A 20,305-nucleotide genomic window follows, 5' to 3' on the forward strand; every position below is an offset into this window, starting at 1 on the left:
ACCGCACGCTTATACCGTGCGTCGGCAAAGTGGCAGCTGCAGGACCAGCGACACAGTATTGCGTTGCCAGCTGCAGGCTGATTAATCAGGAAGCAGCCGCTCGCGCGAGCGGCTGCTTCCTGTCAATTCACGGCGGGGGGCTCCGTGAATAGCCTGCGGGCCGCCGATGGCGGCTCGCAGGCTAAATGTAAACACAAGCGGAAATAATCCGCTTTGTTTACATTGTATGGCGCTGCTACGCAGCAGCGCCGTAAGGCAGATCGGCGATCCCGATCCCCGGCCAATCAGCGGCCGGGGATCGCCGCCATGTGACAGGGGACAGCCTGTCACTGGCTGCACAGGACGGATAGCGTCCTGTGCAGCCCGGTTCACCAGGGGGGCCAGGTAGGAGAGGGAGGGGGAGGATTTCGCCGCGGAGGGGGGCTTTGAGGTGCCCCCCCCCGCAACACCCGGCAGGCAGGAGCGATCAGACCCCCCCAGCACATCATCCCCCTAGTGGGGAAAAAAGGGGGGCGATCTGGTCGCTCTGCCTGCACCCTGATCTGTGCTGGGGGCTGCAGAGCCCACCCAGCACAGATCAGCTAAAACAGCGCTGGTCCTTAAGGGGGGGTAAAGGGTGGGTCCTCAAGTGGTTAAGTGCCAGAGCATTTTACATTGGGGGGCGCGTTTAGATAGCCAGGTAGTGGTATCCACAATATAGATAGCTAGGCATGGGTGTCCCCAGTATAGATAGGCTCCCCCGTATAGCCAGCAGCCATTACTCACCTCCCAGGGTCCTGCGATAAGCAGCTCTACCCCCTCCGCTCTCTCCGGCATCCCTACTCGCACTGCCGCTAAGTTCCGGGTCCCGGCTTGATGACGACTTTAGAGTCAGAGCAAGCAGGGGAGCCGGGCAGAGCAGAGGAGAGCGACGATTGCCAGGGGAATGTTAGAAAGGTGAGTCCCAGTCCTCTTCTTCCCCTCCTACCACTGCTGCTAACAATAATCACTATGATCAGCCGGCGAACGTAGTGATCACGTGATCAGCAGCCAATCGTCATGGCTCCTAATCTGTGAGGGGAGATGTCAGCTGTCGACTGCGGCGGAAGCGGAAATAAGTGTGGTGTAGGATTTTCCTACGATCGGTCCCTAAAAGGTTAAATTGCAAAGATAATTGTGCAATACCAATAAACATTTATAATAATTTTATAAAAACCTGAAATCTCCTGTTAGTGAAATCTGTTTCAACTGCATACCGCAGTGACAAGGCAACAGCATTGGGTAAGGAGGCAAGATAGAGCTGGTTGTGTGGTATATTAGAGAATGCAAGAGCTGGCATATTCTTTCTAATTTTGTTTACATAAAGATAAGATCCCCCCTCATTGGCCCTGCTATCTCATGCTCCGTGGAATACACTGAAGATAGCAAGATTGCTAGTGGAAACTTTCGGAATATTTATGGATTCTATTTTAGATATAAATCATGTGAGGGGTACCATAAGGGTGGTGACGAAAGATATTTACTGTGGATGACACACAGTGTAACTGTAAGGCAGGAGGTGCTGACATGTGGCTTCTAGTATCAAGCATCAAATGGTGTCCTACATAGTAAAGATCTCCTGTCATGAGAGAACTATGGGAACCCCTTTCACAGATTATCTTTAAAATACTGTGGCTATCATGAAGATCCTCTGGGGGTCAAACTTTCCAACTCATTCATGTGGAACTACTGATACCCAAAGCATGTAATTACTACCCCTAACTGCACATAAACGGAGCCAGCATCTCCAATATATATAGGATCTGTCCTCCCTTTGTAATAAATATATCATTGTAACGATTGTGGAATTCTCTCCGTGGTCAGCGCACAAGACGTGTGCTGACACTGCGGAAATCCTCCACAAGCGTATAATCTGAGAGAACCCAGCAAAAGGTGCAACGCACCTGTAGAGGGAAATTCCTGTCGGCAGATGGAGCTGTGGAGTGCAGAGGAACAGATCCTCTGCCCTGCCACAGATGCCAGATAGGAATTGTACGAAGGGAAGCAACGCAGGGCAAGATAGCCCTTAAAGAGAGAGAGTAAAGCGACAGAGTGTATATGTGTCCACCAATCTACTCGCCACCCAGCGAAGATGAACACACAACCATGAAGATCAGGTGAGAAGGCAATCGCAAGAGATGGCGATTGCTAACAGCGACACAAGACAGAATAAGCACAGAGGAGGAATGTATGTATGTCCACCAATCTAGTCACCAACCTGCGACGGTGAACACACAACAGAGGAAACCAAGTGAGAACGCAATCGCAAGAGAAGCGATTGCGAATAAGAATGAGCACAGGGACAGAATGTATGTGTGTGCACCAATCTAGTCGCCAACCCACGACGGTGCACACACAACAGCAGAAACAAAGTAGGAACGCAATCGCGAGAGAGGCGATTGCCAGAGGTGACACAAGACTTAAGCAAGACAGAGCACGAGAGTAGCAAAGGCACAGCAAACTACACTGAGAAGATAAGGAAAATAACCAACGCTAACTAAACGCGAACACCACACTCATTCGCAACAGCGAACGCGTTTCCTGCGCGGTCTCCGCACGTTAAGCGCAACAGAGACAAGCACGCCACCCTAACTAACCAACGCCACACAAACACGAAACAGAGAACGCGGACGCCTGTTTAAGGGTTGCCCCACCGAGCCTACAGCAAGCGTTCGTATCAGACAAGACAGAGAGAAGGAGCAGCCAGCAGCAACCGCGGCTTTGGCCTACATTCCCAGACAGACAAATAAACAGGAACAGGAATAGGTCAGATAAGATCCACCGCTCTTCCGCCAGAGCGAGTGCGATCTAGGTTCAGGGACAGGATAGGAAAGATCCACTGCTCTTTCCGCCATAGCGAGTGCGATCCGGGTTCAGGAACAGGATAGGAAAGATCCACTGCTCTTTCCGCCAGAGGGAGTGCGATCCGGGTACAGGAACACAGATCAGAAGGATCCACAGCCGCTACCGCTAGGGGCTAGTGCGATCCAAGCAAGACAGGCAGATGAGATAGCCGGTAGCAACCGCTGCTCCAGCTATACTCCAAGAAAGCAGATCGGAAGGATCCACAGCCGCTACCGCTAGAGGCTAGTGCGATCCAAGTAAGACAGATGAAACAGAAGGGGCTACCAGTAGCAACCGCTGCTCTGGTTAGCACCCCCAGACAGACAGGACGATTTCCTATCGACCACCGTTGGCGACAGGACAATCACAGCAGAGAGGCAACATAGACAAAACAGATAAGCAAGCTAACTGCACTAGAGGAGCTGCCTAGTGCAGTCCCCAGAATTACTCTAAGATAACTATAACAATCCAACAGGGGAGGCTGACACTCCAGGAGTGTATTAACAAACCGTTATGACCAGCAAAGCCTTCTGGGAGCAGAAGGCTTTTATACTGCCAGCCCTCAAAGGAGACAGCTGGACAATTTGCATGTATGCAAATCCCTCAGCAAAGTAACTCTGAAAGTTGCAGGATGAAGCCAGGTCTCTATTCCAGAGACCTGCATCTCTCAGACATAAGGATTGGTCAAACAGCTGTCTGCCTGTGTAGCCAGCTGAGCGGATCATTACAATCATCAATTGCATTAAACACAGCAAAGCTGTAGGGGTGAAATAACAGGCAATACATTTTGCTTCCTGCTTTGTGCACACCCATGAACCCATGCAACAGAAAGAGGTTAATTTTGAGTATCTTTAACACCAAGCTGTGTACTGTTGCCATGGTTTCCAGTCTGCAGACTGTGCTCTCTATTCTTTGTGGCTTAGAGCGGCTGGACCACTATTTCTGTGTTCATACAAGAGGGAACTCTCAGTGCTTGCCTAAATGCAACTATTGAAGGAATCTGCATCATCGTTTGCATAGCTTTGTGGGCATTTCTATATTGGCCCAGCATGCAATTTGAACATTATCCCTGTATGCATGGTGGATTGGATGAGTGAGTGGTAGATAGGATAGGGCCGGCTATTCTCCCCTGGGTGTACACCTTTTAGATTGGAATAAGAAAAAAATTTTTATGCTGCAATATTTGAATAAAATTTATATTTTTTATATAAAACTGTGCTTTAATTGGAGTGTACTCCTCCTTCTACCTACCCTCGTATTTTTGTATTTATTCCTATTTTGGACGAGGCACTCCAGACCATACTCTAATTTTTGAGTGGTCGGCATTCTAGTCCCATTAGGGTATATACCCGTTTTACAAGGGTTAAGTTGGATTACAGATCCTTGGGACTAGTGCTGTACCATATTGTGGAGAGTTGTGTTGGTGGCAACTGCAATGCTTCGCTGGGATGCCTTGGTCTCGAGGGTCGAGAGGGACTGCCTAAGCACACAGGACGCCAGGGACGGTGAACAGCTGATTAATAGCGGTTTTCGTAAGCTCACCAGACTCTATGAGAAAAAATCTAGAGTCTGGTGGAATATTCGTTATAATAAAATTTATCTTAATGATCATTTTGCACCCCTGTGGCTCAGGTTTCAAGTGTTTCCCCACAGAAAAAACATCAGTGATGATTTTAAAAAAAGATGGGAAGGAAATTTTGAGAACTGCGCTGAAACCTGTCTCACACTTATGAACGAACTTGACAGTGCTGATCTCGAATCTACTGAAAGCGAGATCATACGCGTTACTGAGACCCTCAAAAATCTCAGTTCTGATCCACTATATAAAAAACGCAACTCAGAATTGGAGACGTATATAAGTAAATTTAATAAGGACCTTGTGGTCGCTCGCGATCAGAAGGTCCTTAGAGATAGAACTGCATACAGAATCGGAGCTGCATATAGGTGGGGAATCAAACGCCCCATATCGGGCAGACCTAAGCCACAGGGGAAGAAGGATCCGACCCGCCCTCCTGCGACCGAGGAGTCTGACTCTTCTGTCGGTGGGACTAGCGGAGCCGACTCACAGAGTTCAGGTTCTGTTAGAAATAGGACGGGCCGTTATAATACGCGATCTCAATCCAAGGAGAGAAAGGAGAAGAGGAGGAAAAATAGTCGACAGACAGATAAGAAGGGAGATAGCCAGTCATGCTCCTCTCCAGACGAGGAGGAGCCGAGTGGCCTAGGAGGTGGCCGGGGGGCAGCTGGTGGTTATGGGGCGTCCACGTCGTCCTCTGCTGCACCTTTTTTAGGCCGGGGCCACCTGGGGATCTGAACATGAATATGTCAGTCGGGGGAACTTCTTCCGAGGACCAGAGTGGTCTTCAGGTAATTAATCTGACTGGTACACCTTTACCTAAACCAGTGATGACACTTCTGTCCAGGGGGCTGGGCTTTTGCCCGACCCATAACATGGACAGATTTGAAGCTGTCACTGATCTTCAGATCTTCGGCAGAAGGATTCTTCTACAATCATTGTTCAGCGATAAACCGCAAAGTCAAAAGTGGCTATCCCCGGGTGAGCTCTGGACAGAGGACGACTTGAGGGCCCTTAAAATTCTAGAAGATCTGGAGGTAAATCCGGATAACCTTGACATACCTGATGTGGCTGAATTGGGGGGCCCAGTTTGTGCCCCCCCAGCATTTCAGCCACAGCTTGGTGATGTGGGACTTAGGAACAGATCCACTAAATTCCCCCCTTTTTCACTCAATTCAAGCTTGAAGACATTCATGAAGGTGGTGGAGGATGATATATTACGCATAAGGATTGAGAATCCTATGGATTCCAATCTCAATGAGCTGGAGAAACAAGCATTGAATGCATTAAAAGAACAGAAAGACTGGGTGATCAAGCCCTCCGATAAAGGGGGTAATGTAGTCATCATGACTAACAGTGACTACAAACGTATGTGTATGGAGATGTTGGACAATCAACAATGTTACAGGAGGGTCTCCATGTCTCGGGCCACCAGATGTCAGGCTGACCTGTCCATTATTATCGATGACGCTGTTCGTCGAAAAGTCATCAGCGATGATACGAGCCAATTTCTGAAAGTAATTAATCCTATTACTCCTACTTTTTATGCCCTACCTAAGGTGCATAAATGTATTGTTAACCCTCCGGGCCGCCCGATTGTATCTGGCAGGGGTTCCCTGACGGAAAGGGCAAGTATCTATTTGGATAAATTTCTCCAACCGCATGTGCAGTCTTTACCTTCGTATGTTAGAGACACCTTGCATTTGCTACAGATTCTTAATGGATTACAGGTCTCAGCCGATACATTGTTGGTGGCTCTCGATGTGGAGGCTCTCTATTCCAGCATCCCCCACGATCTAGGCATCCAGGCAGTGGGAACCTTTTTGAACGAACTAAGCATTATGCATGCAGCACACAATGGGTTTCTGCTATCCTTACTTGAATTTCTTCTAAAGAACAATATTTTTGTATTCGAGGGGATCCACTACCTCCAGGTGCAGGGTGCGGCGATGGGGACTACCTGTGCCCCGTCCTACGCTAACCTGTACCTGGGGGAGTGGGAGAGAGAGGTTTTTTCGGACGATTCTCTGTCGATGTACCTGTGCCATATTTTGGCGTGGCACAGGTACATCGACGATATTTTACTATTTTGGACAGGTGGGCAGGAGCTGCTCACTAAATTCGTGCATCAGCTAAATGTTAATACACGTAACTTGCGTTTTACGTTCCAGGTGGACGACAGGGCTATCCCCTTTTTGGACTTGAAGATTTCCTTGGATGGTGAGGGCTATGTGACCACCACCCTATATAGGAAAGAAACTTCCACAAACTCTCTGCTGAGAGCGGACAGCTTCCACCCCCCACATACTGTCAGAGGTGTTCCCACCGGGCAGTATCTGAGGGTGCGAAGGAACTGCTCTGAGGCAGCTTCCTTCGAGAAGGAGGCTAGTGATTTACGTAAGAGGTTCCGGGATAGGGGATATCGCGATGCTCACCTCAGACGCGCCTACCAACGCGCAGCTCATGCTGATCGCGAGGCTTTGATCAGAGCACAACATAGCTCCACGCGCGCACAGAATGACATACGCTTTTGCACGAGATACTGTGTCCAAGGTGGTTTAATTATGGATGTCCTGAGACGTCATTGGTATATCTTACGCAATGACCCCAAATTGAGTTCCTTGATTCCAGAATTCCCCAAAGTCTCTTTCAGGAGGGCACCCTCCCTAAGGGATCTTCTAGTCAACAGCCATTTTTCTGGATCAGGAGACACCACCAGACACTGTAGGGTGACGGGGACCTACAGATGTGGTGGCTGTACAACCTGCCGTTTTATGCAGGTAGGCAGAGTTGTCGACCTGCCGGATGGCAGAACCTGGACACTTCCTCATTTTGTTAATTGTGATACTATCCTGGTGGTATACCTCTTGGTCTGTCCCTGCGGTGCTTTTTACGTGGGGAAGACCAAGAGGGAACTCAGGAGACGGATTAATGAACATATATCTAAGATCAAAAGTAAGGATCCAGTAGTTCTGTCTCCGGTGGCTCGACACTTTAAGACAGTACATGGGGGGAAATACCATGACCTTAGGGTCATAGGCCTGGATCGTATACATACTAATATCCGGGGGGGTAATTTTGACAGATTGGTCCTCCAACGTGAAGCACGGTGGATTTTTGAACTAAGTGCCACCACTCCCCCTGGGTTGAATGACTCACAGAGTTATTCCTCCTTCTTGCCACTCTGATTACTGGTCTCTCCCTTTCCCTGGCGTCCTGTGTGTACTGATGCGCCATTTTTTGGTGCATCAATGGCATCTGTGCCCCTGACCTGGTAGACACTGGGCATGACCTGGCCCTGCGCTGTAGCTGTACCACACACCTTGTGGCTATTGTCATTTATCGTGTGTATAATTCATTTGGATAGTTTCCAATACGGGGCCCAACTTCTAGTTCTGTGGCCGCCGTTTGTTTTTCCTTATTTTTCTCTTTTCTTGTAAAAGCCACTATTCCACTTGAACAGTCCAACCTTTGTTTGTTTTTGGTCTTCGATGTAATGGCCGCCGGACGCTCCCGCCCCTATCCTCTTCCCTTGTCTGTGGACACTGCTTAGGTTCCGCTGACGGGTTGCTGGTTTGGGCGGCTGCACCCGGATTGGCCGTTGAGTAGCTTTAATAGTCAGCGTGTGCGTGATTGCGTGTATCCTACTGGTTGACACGCCCCCTTGAGAAAGCCGGAAGTGAACCGGCGAAACATGTCGGGTCCACACGGCGTGCCGGTGTAACCCTCGTGGAGCATGCCCGCCCTCTGCCTCATTCCACTCTACCTAGCCGCACAACCCGGACATCCTTGCTGGCATAGCATGCAGTCCTGTCACGAACGTTTCTAGCCTCTGTGTTTGAGCGGACCAGCGTCTTCCCCCCATTGTGGATTACAGCAAGTCTGCCTCTTCCTGGATATCAGGCTCACCGCACAATGAACTGTGAGCCACCATGTTATCATTCTTGATGCCCGGAAACTGCATGGAACGGGTACAGTATATCGGATGATCGTGGGCTCCCTGCACTGCTTTGCTGTTGGCTGTTTACTCATGCTTTGCTGGCTTGCCACTTGCCGTTTGTTATCTGCAGACTGTGCTCTCTATTCTTTGTGGCTTAGAGCGGCTGGACCACTATTTCTGTGTTCATACAAGAGGGAACTCTCAGTGCTTGCCTAAATGCAACTATTGAAGGAATCTGCATCATCGTTTGCATAGCTTTGTGGGCATTTCTATATTGGCCCAGCATGCAATTTGAACATTATCCCTGTATGCATGGTGGATTGGATGAGTGAGTGGTAGATAGGATAGGGCCGGCTATTCTCCCCTGGGTGTACACCTTTTAGATTGGAATAAGAAAAAAAATTTTATGCTGCAATATTTGAATAAAATTTATATTTTTTATATAAAACTGTGCTTTAATTGGAGTGTACTCCTCCTTCTACCTACCCTCGTATTTTTGTATTCATGGTTTCCAGTAAGTTTCCTAAAAATAATAAAAATAATACAGTAGCTGCAAGCTAAAGTTGAAATAATATTTAATGGTAGTTAGTGATGGGCCGAACAGTTCGCCTGGCGAACCTCTCTGGGCCTCTTACTACTTCCGGGTCGCAATGACCCGGAGTAGTACGCCTGCGCTGCCCGGCGGAGCGCGTCCTAGATCGCGCTCCTGTTGCCGGGCACTCTCTGCGCATGAGCGTGACGTCACTCATGATGTCACGCACATGCGCAGAGAGTGCCCGGCAACAGGAGCGCGATCTAGGACGTGCTCCGCCGGGCAGCGCAGGCGTACTACTCCGGGTCATTGCGACCCGGAAGTAGTAAGAGGCCCATGGATTTAGAGATGTTTGCCGGCGAACGGTTCGGGAACCGTTCGCCACATCTCTAATGGTAGTCTGTAACAAAATGTCCTGTTTAATAAAGATACTGTATGTTTTATACAGATTTTTGTACTAAAGTTAACTGGCCCTTTAAAAGTTGAATGAGTATTAGTTGAATAAATTAACATTTGCATGTTTTATATCAGTTGTTTATGATAGAGGTATTTAATATGTATTAAAGCAACAAACGTCATCATCGCTTCCTCTTCTGCTCCGTGCTGATAAAACATTCTGTCACCGCCTGACGGCACTTAGAGATGCAATTACTTGGTGTCCCCACAAAATGTCACAGACTCCTCTCAGACTTCATTAGTAAAGCCTGTGGTAATTTGTAGTGACTCAGTGCCACACTGTCCCCCTCCATCAAGCACATTGCTTCTTTCTCAGACATTGTGTCCAGCATGTCAGAGGGGTTATGGGAAATATCTAAAGCCACCCATTACATCTAGAGGTCTAATGGGAAAACGGGTTCATGTTTTTCCAGAGTACGTCTAACTTTATGAGAACATTAAATTCCCCAGCAATATGCCAGCAAAGGCGGCCTAATATGGAAATTACAATTTGGTTACTAGGAGACGTACTATATCATTTAAAGTGTACCTGTCATGTCAAATGTTTAGGCAAGCTTCAGTAGACACTTATCATTTCTCAACTTTCAAAAAATCTCTCCATAAGTTATGTGTTGGGGATTTCCCTCAGTGGGAAAAGTTGTGGCAACCGCTGGTTCAGTGATTTGTGAAGGAACTGAACAAGCTTGAGTAGCTTCCATTACTGAACTGTATTCAACACTGCAATTGCAACTGTGGTCACCTGATCCTGGCATCATTTACAACATGTGTCTTTTAACCCTTGATAGTCAGGCATACTTAGTTTGGACCCCAGATGTCAGGCAGAAGAGGTTCCTCTGATATGTTTTAAGCATTCCCTGAGTCCTCTTATCCCATCCCCCTTTGTACCTGGCCTGACCTCAACATCACCCTGTGACTAAACTGTAACCCTTCTTCACATACCTAATAATTCCTCCTAAAAACTACAAAGTGATTCTAAGGCTGGATTTCCACGTAGTCCAGGAATTATTTTTTGTGTGCGGTATTCCACATCTGAACATGTTATCCACAGTGGTGCAGTGTTGGGGTTTGGGGGAAGGAATAGTGTTATATTGGGCACAGTTGCTGTAGAGGTGTGTGTTGGGGGGGGGGGGGGCTGGGAGGGGGCTCTCTTAATGTTTGCTGGGGGCCCCACAATTTGTAGTTACCTCACACCACTTTAGTAGGAGTTGGGCATTACATTTCTTAATGTACTGAAGATGTCCTGATGTCCATAACTACTGAAGTACTTCTCCCAAGTCCTGCGCCATATCAGTCCATAGTTTGTAAATGTAAACAGCTACAGCAGCTGTCTGCAAGTTGGATTATGAGGCTCTATGAAATTAACAGACCCTATGATTGCTATAAACCACAGAACCTGAATGTATGTCTAGCTAGTCAGGGACATATAGGAATGATTTACAAATTCACTCACTGACCTTAAAGAGGCGAAGAAAGCGTAAAAAAAATGTGATATAATGATTTGTATGTATAGTACAGCTAAGAAATAAAACATTAGGAGCAGAGACATAAGTCTAATATTGTTTCCAGTACAGGAAGAGTTAAGAAACTTCAATTATTATCTATGCAAATACGCCATTGAGCTCCAAGACTTTCAAAGTTGCAGCGAGCTCTGTCTTCTGAAGGTTGTTATCTCAACTGTCAGTCACTATATTGTTTTTTCTTCTGCACAGGACAGGTCAAAAGTTCACAGACTGCTCTGTAAAAATCAAGACTTTCAGGGCTCGTTTCCACTAGTGCGGCGTGCGTCTCGTAGACGCACGCCGACACTGAGCGGGTGGGCGGGATCGCAGGCGATTCCCATCAGCCGTGCCATGCACGGCTATGGGAATCGCAGCCTCCGCCGCGAATTCTGTGGGGGTTTCCGGCCGAATCGCTACTGCAAGCGATTCGGCCGGCGGCGCCGTTGTCCCCTATGGCAGAGTTTCCCCGCGCGATTTGCCTGCGGGGAAACTCTGCGGATTCGCGGCCGTTTCCGCGAGAGTGGAAACGGGCCCTAAAAGTTGCAGAAAGCTCTGTCTTCTGAAGGTTTTTATCTCAACTGTCAGTCACTATATTGCTTTTTTTTCTGCACAGGACAGGTAAAAAGTTCACAGCCTGCTCTGTAAAAATCATTTAGAATGCTGAGTAGTGTGTAAACTGCAAATATTAGAGAATGATGCATTGATATAAAAAAAAACTATACAACTGAAAATAAAAATATTATCTTTGCTTCTAATATTCTAGTAATTATCCGTACTACGCAACTAATTCATTATATCATAATTTCATAATTTTTTTCGCTTTAGTGTCTCTTTAAGTGAACCATTATGAAGATATTATGCAGGAGAACAGAGGCGCCAAAAGGATAAAAAGAAGCTAAATGAGCTTAAAAACCAAATTCTTGGTAAATAGAGGAGGTAGTGGTGGACTTACCTCCTCCAAGTAGACACACAACGACTGTAGTAAAGACAGTCAATATATTTTATTTATTTATTAACTCCAAATATGCAACGCGTTTCGCAGGTTTGATCCCGCTTCATCAGGAAATAACAACGGAGCAATAGCATATGTGGTCAGTAGAAGAGCCAGGCGCCTCATTATGGAGATATGTACTTGCTCATGTGAATCAGAAAACTTTTGGAAGGCACATTGTACTTTTTGTTCTACTGACAACATATTTTCCTACATGGCAACTTTAGGAGTTCCTCAATAGTACACAATAGTTTTTTTTTAAAATCTTTGATAGCATAGGGAATCTTTTTAGCCTTTTTTTGTAATTTGGTTTTTTTTTGTAATCTGTAAACTGCTTGGAGTATGTTTAAGGCCTTGTTCACACTACACGCGCTGCCGTGTGCATTTTGGCAGCACGTGTGGTGTGTGACTCGCAAGAACGTCAGAAGTTCATAGACAGCACTTCTGATGTTCAGACTATGCACGCTGCACCGCAGTGCTATGCGCTATCACACTTCTGCACGCATTTTCAGCAAAGCGCAGCACTGATCCCATTCACTGGGAGTGCGTGGCAACAGAGATAGCAGTGTGATCGTGTGCGTCATGTTCCGATTGCACGGCCATCTGGGTTGCCTACTGTAAACGAGGCCTTACTCACAACCAGTAATGGTAGGAGAGTGGCAATATCTTTGGTGGTAACTCAAGTTATTATAAAACTGTCCCAGTCTTACAGAACTAAAAAAGCAAAAATAGTTGGAAACCCACATGGTGCCACCTACCTCCTCACAATTTTCTGTGCATTCTGTGGCATTGTGTATTTGTGTGTACATCTCCTTTTAGAAGTTTTTTGTTCTAGTGCTGGATTACAGCTGCTGAAATACGGGTATGCAGGGCCTGTAGAAGACGTCATACCGACAGATAACAATCACATAAACTGAGCATAGTAACTCACACTGGCAAAGGAGATCAAAGAAATACACTGCTTGTGCTGTGAAAACAAGAATACAATAACAACCAGTGCAGTCTGTGTACACTACACATCCCTCCGTAACACAACACACTACACACTTCAAAGACAAGCTCATCTAGACTAGTATTAACAGACATACAATTTACAAGAGTGCAAATACAGTATGTGCTTAACAGGTACCCAAAACATTTCTAAGGTGTCTCATGCCCCTAGAAGAGGTATTTTCTGGCACAGTGCTGAATTCTTGTGCATCAAGCAGGGTTGGTGCTTCCACAAACTGGGTAACTGCCCACAGCTCCAAACTGTTTATGAGTCTGTAAGTCAGGCATAGTGGATTTCATGACAACTTTACTGTCAGTAAAGTACATAAATGTAAGACGCTTTAAGTTCATTTTTGCCGATGCCCAATTCTACCTAACACTACAAGGACCTACTGGGGGAGGGGGTGGGGGTTCTCAGTGCTGGAACGAATACTGGGAGAGGAGAGGGAAGGCTCTATAGGAGCCAGAGCCTTCCCTCTACTTAGGTAAATATCTGGCTTTTTAAAAATAAATAAAAAAATGATTCCCATTGGCTTTAACCACTTCACTACTGAGGGGTTTTCCCCCTTCTGTACCAGAGCAATTTTCACCTTTCAGAGCTTCTTCCATTCATTCGCCTATAACTTTATTACTACTTATCACATTGAAACAATCTTTATCTTATTTTTTTTTTGACACCAATTAGACTTTTTATGGGTGGTACATTTTGCTAAGAATTATTGTATTCATGCATTTTAATAATAACAACGTATTTTAATGGGAAAAACAAGAAAAAAAATTCTTTATTTCTCAGTTTTCGTCCATGAAATTTTTAAAATAATATATGCTACAGTAATTAAAACCCACACAACATTTAAAATATATCCCTATTACAGTGTATGGCGCCAATATTTTATTTGGATAAAAAGGTGCATTTTTTAAATTTTGCATCCATCACTAATTACAAGACCATAATTTCATAAATGACATTAGTATACCCTTTTGACAAACATATTAAAAAAAAAGTTCAGTCCCTAAGGTAACTATTTATGTATTTTTTTTATTTGTCATTTTTTTTACATGCATATAATTTATTTAGGTAACTGTGGGAGAGGGTGGGTGGTAACGGGTTAATTTTAAAGGTATATATGGGTCTTTTTATTAAAATAAATGAATGTAGATGTAATTTTACTACAAGATGTCCTCACGCACTATTTCCTATTAGCGTACTATAAGTACCCGAACAGGAAGTAATGCGTGGACGTGTTACTCCGGTAGTTACAATGATCGCAGCATCTCATTAATGCCAGCGATCATTGACATGGGGACTTAGATTAATGAATGGTAACTGCATTCCCATTCATTCATCTCTCCTCTAACGATCGGCAACGAGTACCCGCACGGTAGCGAGTGGCGGCCATCTGCCGCAATAGCCAAATATCTACGTTTCTGTGCAGGAACTGAAGTCCTGCAAGATGTAGATATACCTGCGGGATTTAGATATACCTTCTTGAACCACATAAGTGATTCAAGAAGGTATACAAGACCTGCTTCCAGTTATCTAGTTTAGACGCATTGGGGATAATTCACAAAACGTATGTCCTGAATTATAAGGAGATAAATCATGAGGTAAAAAGAGGTAAGGAGAGAAAAAATCATGAGATAGTACAAATCGAATCAGGTAAAAAGGACGCAGGAGCCCTTATGGAAAAAATGGCGCTGCCATAGGCCCCTATTGTAAAAGCCACAATTTGCAGCAAAGGAAAGAAATTTGGGAGCCAAAATTTACCTTCTTTGCTGCAAATCGCGGCTTTTATAACTACTTCCTTGCCGCATATGGTGGTGAAGCTAAGGTTTATAGAGCAGTTAGGTTTAGGGTTAGGCACAAGGGGAGGGCAGTCTTAAGGTAGCCATACACTGGTCGATTTGCCATCAGATTCGACCAACAGATAGATCCCTCTCTGATCGAATCTGATCAGAGAGGGATCGTATGGCTGCCTTTACTGCAAACAGATTGTGAATCGATTTCAGCATGAAACCGTTCACAATCTGTGTTGGTGGTGGTGGTGCTGCCGCCGCTCCCCCCCCCCCCCCCCCCCGCATACATTACCTGCTCTGCCGGCGCGACTCCCCAGGTCTCCGCTGTCTTCTCCGCTCTGGTCTGGTCTCCGGGTCCAGCATGCTTCACTTTCTCCTTTCCCAGCAGGAAGTTTAAACAGTAGAGCGCCCTCTACTGTTTAAACCTCCTGCCGGGACAGGAGGAAGTGAAGCATGCCGGAGCAGGTAATGTATTGCAGCTGTATTGCGTTGGTCGTCGGGCACTCGAACGCCGCTAGTGACGCGCTCCCTACCCGCGGGCGATCGACGGTAATTTCCCGCACGGTGCGGTCAACGGGATCGGACGAAATAGATCGAAATTTAGCGTGTAGCGTGAACGATGTGACAGCAGATTCGATCCCAGTGATCGAATTTGCTGTCGATTGGCGGGGAATCGGCCTAGTGTATGGCCAGCTTAAGGGTTAGGAACTGGGGGGTATTAGTTTTAGGCACCATAAGGGGGGTCTTAATATATAAATAAATAAAAATAAGGTTAGGCACCAGGGGGGGGTCTTATGTTTAGGCACCACCGGGGGGGTCTTATGGTTAGGCATCACCGGGGGGTCTTAGGGTTAGGCACCATCAGGGGGAGGGGGGGGTTAGGCATCAGTAGAGGGAGGGTTCTATGTGAGAGTATGGTTAGGTTTAGCTATAGTAAAATATTGGTAAATATTACTGATTCTTTACTATGGAATTCGGCGGTAGAATTTTGCTAATTGTAGCGATATTATACTAGCGGCAATCCTCTGCGCACATTTTTCCAGAGACCTTTATTTCATGTATGCAGTACAACATTGGCCCATACGCAATTCACTTTTTCTGCTGAGTTTTCTACCAAGTGATATGTTCAAGCTTGTCAATAAAATTCCTTTTAAATCACCAGCAAGCAAGAAAATAATTAAAGTATTTTTGATGGTACTTTTCTGTCTACTTTTTGGTACTGTTTCAATTGCAAAGTGCTGAAAAGTTATTTTAAGTAGAAGATGAAACATTTTCACCTAGGAGAAAACTCAGGAGAAAAAGTTTATTACATATGGGCCAAGAGAGAGCTTATTCATGTGATAAACAGATAAGCAGAGATAAATCATGATTTAGGTTTGACGTGACCACAGCAAACATTTGTGCCACTGGTGTTACAGTAGCAGCATCAATACAGAAGTACACACGGAACTGAGGACTCGGCACTGTATATCGACAGACGGCCGCTGTATACAGCTATATCGGAAGTTGCGGGAGGACAAGAGGAACGATTGGAGAAGCCAGACCAGAGCGATAAGGGAAAGGAGCACAGCACTGGATGTGGTAAGTGCGTACTGCGCATTCTGCACAACATTTACCGTATATTGAGTATATAAGGCGAACCACTCCCCCCCAGATTTGGGCAGAAAAAGTGTGTCTTATATTCTGAAAAATGCAGTAATTCATGAGAAAACATTTATAAATGAACCCCATTGTTTTCAGATTTACACTGGCCTCATTTGGTATCCTATGGGGGACTAACTGAAAGGCAAAAATGCCTGATATGGCTTTTGTTCATGTTTAATAATGTGAGATAATACATTTGATCTCACGTGGCAAAACAGGTGCTAGATTCATTGCTTCTGCTCATTCTGTAACACCTATGATAGTGATGGGTGATTGTGAGAGTGAGAGAATGCTCAAACATACCCAGTTGGAACCGGCCCCTAGGACCACTTTTGGCATTAGCAATAGATGTCAGAAGTGAAGACAGAGGTCTCTGCACTGGTTTTCTTGCCATCGCCACTTCCTGTTATTGTTGTACAATGACAGCACTGGTGGTGGACATCTTTATCACTCTCAACATACATTGGTATTAGGGGGAAATTTGTTTGGTCTAATCTAAATTCATGTGCAAGTCTAAAGCCTCGTACAAAGGGAGGCACTCAACCCCTTGGACAACAGTGCAGTGTCCATGCTGTACAGATGTGTCTCTAGTGTCCAGACTAGCAATGAATCTGTTGCTATACAAGGGGGAGGGACAAAGAGTGGCAAACAATTCCAGCAGATTTTTAGCAGATGTCGGGCGGCTGCTTTAGACACACTGTATTGACTCCCAATGCTCGGCCGAGGCAGTATTTATTGCCCAACATGAGCAAGTTCAATCCAGCATTTGTACATAGCTTTAGAGGCCTAATGCGTTGCATGCCAATTAAATCAAGCACCTACACCATTAACTTGAGCTGCCAGATTAAAGGGAACCTGAAGCGAGAGGTATATGGAGGATGCCATATTTACTGTATTTCCTTTTAAACAATACTAGTTGCCTGGCAGTCCTGCTGAACACTTCGGCTGCAGTAGTGTCTGAATCATACACCTGAAACAAGCATGCAGCTAATCTTGTCGGATTTTTGTCAGAAACATCTGATCTGCATGCTTGTTCAGAGTCTCTGGCTAAAAGTATCAAGAGGACTAACAGGAAAGCAAGGCAATTTATATTGTTTAAAATTAAACAAGTATGTCAACATCCATATCCCTCTTACATCAGGTTCCCTTTAATAAAAAAAAATGCTGTGATTTAAAACTAGCACTCTAAGTGGCTACTAGATCAGCGATGGCGAACCTATGGCACGCGTGCCAGACCCGGCACGCGTAGCCTCATCTGCAGGCACGCCATCGCTGCTCATCTGGCCACCGTATGATTGCATTGAACTGGCCGTGGCGTCTAATAGAAGACGCCGCTCCAGTTCATAGCCCGCAGCCCCGCTCCAGCCTGTATAGTCTTCCGGCAGGCAGAGCAGGGCTACAGGAAGGTGGCGTCCGAAGCCCTGTACTGGAGACTATTTGTGTCTCCAGTACAGGGCTTCGGGCGCCATCTTCCCGTAGCCCTGCTATTGCGTTCAGCACGGGAGATATGCAGGAGGATCGTCCGGGGAGCTGCGCGCCAGAGGCCGGCCGGGAGAGGAGACTTCTGTCAGGTGAGTACATTCTTTTTTTTTTTTTTTTTTTTTTGCAGGTGAAATGTTGCCCTCATTACGTTTATTTTCTGTTGAAAAGCTGCCCTCATTGCATTTATTTTATGGTGAAAAGCTGCCCACATTGCGTTTATGTTCTGGTGAAAAGCTGCCCTCATTGGGTTTATTTTCTGGTGATAAGCTGCCCTGATTGCGTTTATTTTCTGGTGAAAAGCTGCCCTCATTCATTTTCTGGTGAAAAGCTGCCCTCATTGCATTTATTTTCTAGTGAAAAGCTGCCCTCATTGCATTTATTTTCTGGTGAAATGTTGCCCTCATTGCGTTTATTTTCTGGTGAAAAGCTGCCCTCATTGAGTTTATTTTCTGGTGAAAAGCTGCCCTCGTGTTTATTTTCTGGTGAAATGCTGCACTCATTGCGTTTATTTTCTGGTGAAATGTTGCCCTCATTGTGTTTATTTTCTGGTGAAATGCTGCCCTCATTGCGTTTATTTTCTGGTAAAATGTTGCCCTCATTGCGTTTATTTTCTGGTGAAAAGCTGCCCTCATTGCGTTTATTTTCTGGTGAAAAGCTGCCCTCATTGCGTTTATTTTCTGGTGAAAAGCTGCCCTCATTGCGTTTATTTTCTGGTGAAATGCTGCCCTCATTGCATTTATTTTCTGGTGAAATGCTGTCCCCGTGTTTATTTTCTGGTGAAAAGCTCCCCTCATTGTGTTTATTTTCTGGTGAAATGCTGCCCTCATTGCGTTTATTTTCTGGTGAAATGTTGCCCACATTGCGTTTATTTTCTGCTGAAATGCTGCCACATTGCTGCCACATTTGCTGCTTTGGGGTTACGGTATACTAATAAATAGCATCACACAGTTTCTGCACACCCATGATGCGAATCCTCGTTTCACCACATCATGGCGGAAACACTGCTTTCTTATGCCTCGCTGTTACATCATTACGTCAGCTCCGCCCATACAATGTCATGACCACGCCCAATTTTTGGTGTGGCGCAAACACCCCCCCAGCCCCGTGTTGAACCCAGACTTTTGAGCTGAAGTTTGGGCACTCGGTCTCGAAAAGGTTTGCCACCACTGTACTAGATGGTATTTCCCCCACATTTATTTTCACAGAAAATGTATTTGTTACAGTATTATTATTATCATTTAGTATTTATATAGCGCTGACATCTTCTGCCATGCTGTACAGTAATTTAAATACAGTGTAAAGCTTTAATAGTGGTAAGAAAACAGGCGTGTAAAGCTTTCTTCTTTGTTGTAAATCGGCCACCCTATTAATTCCAAGTACTTCTAGCCCTGGGCAGTTTTTAATATAATGCGCTTGGCCCAGTCTTAAATACAAGTCAAAATTACAGACACTTAATAGCAGCCACCCACAGATGTCAGTCCTGTGGAAGATTTGGGAACACAAATAATGGTAACAACAGCCATCATTGTTCTTAAAGACACAGACCAGCTGCGTTTGCGTTCAGGGCACAAAATACATGTACTCCATAAAATTGAACAATTGGTCAAGCTAGTATCAAGCGTATGAAGGCTGTCCTTTTATCAGAACATACATACATTGCAAAAAAAGTCAAACTGTACAGGACTTTTTGTTTTGATATATACAAAACCAGAAAGTCCAGTTGTAACTCATCTTCTTCTAAACATCAAGATCATTTTATACACAGAGGAAGAAGGTAGCATCAGGAAGCAGATACTTATCATGGAGGTACAACAATCATGGAAGCAAAAGTTTATCAGTTGAACTAGATGGTAGTAGCCAAATCCATCGGCCATAATGTATGTAGGGCTACCTATATCAGCAACTATACTTTCAGTCAACAAACATTTACGGTATTCTTAAAACCCTTGTCAAATAATTATTGCTTGTTTACCACCAGAACATTTCATGAGACAATAATGGAGTATTAGTATCAATTGCAGAGTTATCATTAGTTCTTGCCCATAATCCTTTCTTCACCAGTACAACTTGCCCAGTGTCATTACCTCAGAGACTTTTTCCCAAGTATCTCTAACAAGTCTTGGTTTATAATATTTTATAACCCATGTCATAACATTACAGGGTGCAAGCAGTCCCTCATTCCCACTAAAAGTCCCACTTAAAAAAGATCTGTTCATGGAAAATCACGCCTTTGGTTTATATATGCCAAAGTCAAAAGAAGTCTCTTAGATAGTACATATTGTTTCATCAGCTTCTCCTCTGCTGTGACGATTTATTATGTTCTTGTAAGTATTTTTGTTAGTCTTATATTCTTCACAACATATGTAATACAGAGCACTGAATTATAATCATGTATTATTATTACTAATCTTGCACCCCACTTGCATTCTCCAATTATCTAATGCCTAAGACCGCGTTCACTCTACAGAAAAAAACGCAGCATTTCCAGAACATAGGAAAACACAAAATCGGAATGCAACATGCACGGACTGAACCA

At 45.2% G+C, this 20,305-nt stretch overlaps 2 protein-coding genes across 2 annotated transcripts in view; one reads left to right on the plus strand and one right to left on the minus strand.

Moving 5' to 3' along the window:
- Positions 1 to 20,305, minus strand: part of PEAR1 (platelet endothelial aggregation receptor 1) — a 209,984-nt gene that overhangs the window by 185,579 nt on the left and 4,100 nt on the right. The window lies entirely within an intron of this gene.
- The window catches only part of LOC137532676 (butyrophilin subfamily 1 member A1-like), a 92,601-nt gene continuing 88,461 nt past the window's right edge, over positions 16,166 to 20,305 (plus strand). Inside the window, exon 1 of the mRNA XM_068253478.1 lies at positions 16,166 to 16,224. The gene's annotated coding sequence lies outside the window, so the exon portion shown is untranslated. The remainder of the gene's footprint in view (positions 16,225 to 20,305) is intronic.

Source organism: Hyperolius riggenbachi, chromosome 9 (assembly GCF_040937935.1).
Source record: "Hyperolius riggenbachi isolate aHypRig1 chromosome 9, aHypRig1.pri, whole genome shotgun sequence".
NCBI classification, from domain to species: Eukaryota; Metazoa; Chordata; class Amphibia; order Anura; family Hyperoliidae; genus Hyperolius; species Hyperolius riggenbachi.